Raw genomic sequence first — 6,724 nt, 5'->3', positions numbered from 1 at the left:
AATAAATCTCTATTTGTGTGGGAAAAAAGGACATCAATTTTATTTGGGTACAGCGTCGCACGACCGCGCAATTCTTAATTGTTATTGATTTTTTTTTTTTGTTTTTTTTTTTTTTAGTGTCGCATTAATAAAAAGCTGATAATTCAGAATAAATCGAGTCCTTAAAAATGACACAAATCTTTCCCCTAGTTTGTAGACGTGAAAACTTTTGTGCAAACCAATCAAAATACACTTATTGCGATTTCCCCCCCCCCCCCCCAAAAATATGTAACAGAATGCAAATTGGAATAAATTGATGAAAAAAAAATCGATTTTTATATATTTTTTTTTTTCAGTATAAATCGAGTCCTTAAAAATTTAATTAAATCTTTCCCCTAGTTTGTAGATGTGATAACTTTTGCGCAAACCAATCAATATACGCTTATTGCGATTTTTTTTTTCCCCAAAAATATGTAGCAGAATGCAAATTGGAATAAATAAATGAAAAAATTTTATTTTTTTTTTATTTTTTTTATAGAGAATAAATGGAGTTGTTTTATCTGAGTGGGGGTTGGAGGTCGTATTTCGCATCGTCTCGGTATTGTGGGAGAATTGAGAATACGCAGCGTGCAGATGAGAGCCGATCCGAGCGTCGCCCCCGAAGCGCGCCTTTCACAGCCCCACTAATTACACACAGGGGATTTTTTGTTACTGATCAAATGATACATCAGAGTGTTTAGCCCCGCTGCCCTGGGGGGTGGGGGAGGGGGGGGGATCTGTGTGAATTTCTGTGGATTCATTATGCTGCGTTTTCCCATGATGCATCGCTCCCCGTGCACGTTGCCTTTGTGAGAACATCGGCCCTCATTACACCGCCGCTGGCTTTTTCACAGCCCGGCTTCCAGCAAATTCTAATGTATTCACAGAGGAGAAGGCGGCTCCGGGGATGGAGAGCAGAGGAGAAATTACCCCCCGCATCCCCAGAATCGAATTACAGGCGCCGCCCTCACCACCTTCCAGGCTTTTATTTTATTTTAGGTTTTAACCCGTTTATGAAACGAAAGAAAAACGCAGTTTGAACCTTCCTAGGAAGAGACGATGTGCGACCCCGGAGAGAGAGATCGACGTTTCCCGCGGTTCCCGGGCTGGGAACTCTTGATGGCCCCTGACCCCCCCCCCCCCGACTCTCCCCCTGACCCCCCCCCCCCCACCGCCCCCCCCGACCCGGATCTCTGCTGCCACCGGATTGCACCGCCTTGTTTTTGGGATGACAAATATAGTATTTGCTTTGTCTCGGGATCTTGGGGCGATGCGTCTGAAATCGCAGCCAAAGAAAAGTGCCAGGAGAAGACGAGAGAAAATCGCAGGATTGCGATTTCCATAATTTTATTTATTTTTATTCACATCGATTAACCAGTTCTGGACCAGAAGGATTCTTCTGTCCCGGTTCACACACAAATGTGATGTGGGAACCCTGCGAATCCACTGCGGGTTTCCGCATCGCAATCAAGTCGCAGGCGGTTCACATTACATGCGATGTCTGTGCGAGGCAAATTCAGCCATACAGATTGTACGGCTGAATTTGCATCGGATTCGGACACAACCAGAATCGAATCGCATGAGTGTTCACACCTATGCGATCCGATTCATGTCCAAACTGAGTCCCGGTTCACACATATGCGATGCAGGAACCTTGCAAATGCACTGTGGGTTCCTGCATCGCATTCAATTCGCAGGCAGTTCACATTACATGCGATGCAAATTCAGCCATACAGATTGTACGGCTGAATTCGCATCGGATGCGGACACAACTCGCACAGGACCCTTTTTTTGGGTCGCACCAGAATCAGATCGCATGGGTGTTCACACATTTTTTTTTTTTTAATTTTAAGCCCGCTGGTTTGAAAACTTACACCCTGTGCATAAAAAAGTGCCCCCACGCAAGCGTGACAGGACACAAAAACTGCACAGGGTGTGCGGAATGGTCTGGCCTCCGAAGAGGTTGGACCTTGACCCTGATCCCCCCGGGGCGCAAGACTCCTGATAGGGATCGAGGTACTTCCAATGGTCTGCCTGGCCGAAACCCGGCAAACCTCGTTATCTTGGGGGACTGCCGAAACAGCCCACCCCAAGTACTAGGAGGGGCTCCCCCGAAGGGAGGCCCCATGAGGGAGGGCGAACTAAGCCAGAAGGCCGTATCCGCCCCCCATCCAAGGATAAAAATTCCTCTGGTCCGAGCCAAAAGGCCCGTCCCAAGAGGTAGGTGTGAAAAAAGTATGTATGGTGTAGTGACCAAGGTGCCGAAAAACTCAAGGCGAGCTTCCCCTCACCAGTGAGAACTAAGGCACCCCTTTTTTTTTTTTTCTTTTAAAGCCCGTGGTGTGTGAAACACACTCAAAAGACTTACACCCGGTGCATAAAAAAGTGCACACACGCAAACGTGAGACACACAAAAAGTGCACAAGGCGTACACATGGCCCTCCTCTGAAGAGGAAGGGCCCTGACCCTGATCCCCCCGGGGCGCGAAGCTCCTGACGGGGACTGAGGTGCTCACTATGGCCTGCCCAGCCGAAGCCAGGCAGACCCCGTTCTCCAGGGGGACTGCCGAAACAGCCCACCCCAAGTACTAGGAGGGGCTCCCCCGAAGGCGATCAGCGATTTTTTTTTTTTTTTTTTTTTTTATGTACTGAGAGCGCGCCCGCGATCGCTCCCCGTGGAGACAGAATGGCGGCCTGCTGTTCTGTCAGTAATGAACACAGGGATCCTCTTATTTAGGAACACAGATCTCTGTATTCATGCAGCAAGCCCACCCCCCACGCAGTTAGAAAGCACCCCCTAGGGACACATTTAACTCTTTGATCACCCCTGCATTAACCCCTTCCCAGCCAGTGCCATTAGTACAGTGACAGTGCATATTTTTTTTTATCACGGATTACTGTAGTAATGTCACTGGTCCCCCCAAAAGTGTAAAAAAATGTCCGTTAGGTGTCCAATCTGTCCGCCGCAATGTTGCGGTCCCGCTAAAAATCGCCGCCATTTCTAGTAAATAAATAAATATTTCCCCTAGTTTGTAGATGCGATAACTTTTGCGCAAATATGCGCTTATTGGGATTTTTTTTTTTTTTACCAAAAATATGTAGCACAATACAAATTGGCCTAAAATGATGAAAAAAATAGATTTTTACGTTTTTGGGGGGGGAATGTTTTTTATAGCAGAAAGTGAAAAATATATATTTTTTTTTTTCTGAATTTTCGCTCTTTTTTTGTTTATAGCGCAAAAAAAAAAAAAATTGCACAGGTGATCAAATACCACCAAAAGAAATCTCTACTTGTGGGAAAAAAAGGACATCAATTTTATTTGGGTACAGTCGTCGCACGACCGCGAAATTGTCCGTTAAAGTAATGCAGTGCCGAATCGCAAAAAGGGGCCTGGTCATTAAGGTGGCAAATCTTGAGATGCCAGGGCTGGGCAGGAAGGGGTTAATAAATACCCTCCCATAATACCCTGCATACCAGCTCAGGAGACTTTCTGTTTTTTTTTTGGACAGCTTCCAGTCCCCCCCTCTTCTTAAATCCATGTATATGTGTCACTGGTGTGTTCATTATAAATAAAGCTGGGAATGCGCCCTATAATGGGTCTATGTACTGACACACTACATGATGGATATAGGTCACAGTTATATAATGCTGGTCACATGACTCACATTCTAGAAAGTAGGCGAAATGCAATGACAGGCCTGCTGCATCATCGCCACCTTGTGGCCAACAATTATAGAGCGATAAAAAAATAAATAACAGTGAGCTTCTTTTTTTTTTTTTCTTTACAAACTTTTATTGAAATAAAAATAATTTGTAATACAAAAATTGTAGCGTGATAAAAAATTGACAACGTTTGAAAAAGTGAACAAAACATTTTCAAATAGTAAGAAAAACATTATATGTACAATGTAATGTAAAAAAATAAGCAATCTTTGGTATGGTCGTACTTGTTATGGTCGTACTTGTTATATCTTTTTAGGTTTCAATTTGTCTTATATATGTATATTAATTGTACAAAATAAAACAGCAATAAAAGAAAGAAAAAAAAATGTAAAAAATAAATGGTGAGCTTCTTTACAAACAGCTCTGCCCTGTTCTTCATCGCCACCTTGTGGCCACAAGAGAGAATTTGAAGACTTTTACTGCTTTTCAATAGCTCTGCTCTATTTTTCATCGCCATCTCGTGGCTAAATAAGGGTATAGCATGGGTGATTTCCTATAAAGCACATTCTGTACAGTGTGCTGATGGGACTCTTTTCAAGGACTGTTGTTTTTATTAGAATTTGTACTCCTGAAACAGTTGCAGAGAATTAGTATAATTGGATATGAAATGTTTGTCAATGGGCTGCTGAGCGCAGGCAGGCATATGGGAAAATGCAGCAGTGTTCACCCCTTCGGTGCTGCAAGATGAGGAGCTGGCCAAGCGCCAAGCTGTCCGATCCCATCTCCAATCCAAACCTTTCTTATATGTTTATAATGGAAGGGGGAACCAGAAGAATCTCCAAATTCTGGCCCTTGGGGCATTATTCTCCCCACTGTCAGCTACAGTGGGGCACAGTTCCTCCCACTGACACCAATGATGGGACACTATTCCTCCCACTGACACCAATGATGGGGCACTATTCCTCCCACTGACACCAATGATGGGACACTATTCCTCCCACTGACACCAATGATGGGGCACTATTCCTCCCACTGGCACCAATGATGGGACACTATTCCTCCCACTGACACCAATGATGGGACACTATTCCTCCCACTGACACCAATGATGGGGCACTATTCCTCCCACTGACACCAATGATGGGGCACTATTCCTCCCACTGACACCAATGATGGGGCACTATTCCTCCCACTGGCACCAATGATGGGGCACTATTCCTCCCACTGACACCAATGATGGGACACTATTCCTCCCACTGACACCAATGATGGGGCACTATTCCTCCCACTGGCACCAATGATGGGACACTATTCCTTCCAATGACACCAATGATGGGGCACTATTCCCCCCACTGACACCAATGATGGGGCACTATTCCTCCCACTGACACCAATGATGGGGCACTATTCTACTGACATCAATGATGGGACACTATTCCTCCCACTGACACCAATGATGGGACACTATTCCTCCCACTGACACCAATGATGGGACACTATTCCTCCCACTGACACCAATGATGGGGCACTATTCCTCCCACTGGCACCAATGATGGGACACTATTCCTTCCAATGACACCAATGATGGGGCACTATTCCCCCCACTGACACCAATGATGGGGCACTATTCCTCCCACTGACACCAATGATGGGGCACTATTCTACTGACATCAATGATGGGACACTATTCCTCCCACTGACACCAATGATGGGACACTATTCCTCCCACTGACACCAATGATGGGGCACTATTCCTCCCACTGACACCAATGATGGGGCACTATTCCTCCCACTGACACCAATGATGGGGCACTATTCCTCCCACTGACACCAATGATGGGGCACTATTCCCCCCACTGACACCAATGATGGGGCACTATTCCTCCCACTGACACCAATGATGGGGCACTATTCTACTGACATCAATGATGGGACACTATTGATCTTTTATTGAAAAGAATCAAGCAACATATTTTATACAAAAGTAAAAAAACATAACTATAGTACAATATTCCAACAGAAAACAAAGGAATACACATCCATGTGCAGAATATATACAATATATACATAATCCACTTCCAACATTTTTAGAAAACTATTTACATAAAGCAGCAGAGAGGGCCTAAGAGGCACAACCCATCACCTATGTATGCAGCCATTTATCAAAAACTGAGCATTAAGAAAAAAATCTAGGATGATAAGAGACAGAAAGCCACACCCGGGAAAGAGACTCCTGGCAGTCAGGGAGGCTTGAAACCCCTCCACGCCTTCAGCCAAGCCCTCTGACCCCACTTGTCTCTCTCAAGCGCCCGAATCTTCCCCACCTCATGCAGAATGTCACACACCACCACCTGAACAGGAAGGATTTTACGCCGAAGGGTGACCTGACACCGTGCGTTCCAGGTGTAATAACGGACTACTAAACTAACTAAAAAAAGTGTATCCAAACAAAAGCCCCCACCAGTATTGAATGCTCCGTACACCCACTCAGCATAACCCAGCCTGGAGAGGAAAGGAACACAGAGGGCCCGCCCAACCTGTTTGTATACCTCTATGTTAAAAGGGCAACGAAGCAGAAAATGGTCCATAGTCTCCTCCTCACCTGTACATTCCTCCCGAGGACAACCACGATCCATCCCACTGCGGAATTTCAAATTGCCCCGAACATAGAGCCTCCCGTGGAAGCACAACCAGGCCAGATCCCTGAATTTAAGGGGGACTCTAGCCAAATTAATCAGTCTTAACCCTTCCCTCAAAATTGGGCCTGGGCAATCCCTTAAGGCCAGTGGGTCATGAAAGACTTCGCTCAAGACTCGGCTCATAAGGACTTTCCTCGGAGCGGATCTGAGATCTTCAGCCGACAGTCGCCACTGCCGCAGTAACTTCAGACACGGAGCGACATAGGCTGGGAGCTGACCACGATGACCCCTGAGATTCTTCACTTGGCCACCTTCTTCCCAAAGTCGCAGAAAAGGCCTAAACCAAGATCTAAACATGCCTGCCCATCCAGGAGGTTCCACTGTAAGCATACTACCAATGTTAA

The sequence above is a fragment of the Pelophylax lessonae genome (genome assembly GCF_965119305.1).
Source record: "Pelophylax lessonae genome assembly, chromosome: 12".
NCBI lineage: Eukaryota > Metazoa > Chordata > Amphibia > Anura > Ranidae > Pelophylax > Pelophylax lessonae.
Note: the sequence above shows the minus strand (reverse complement) of the source record.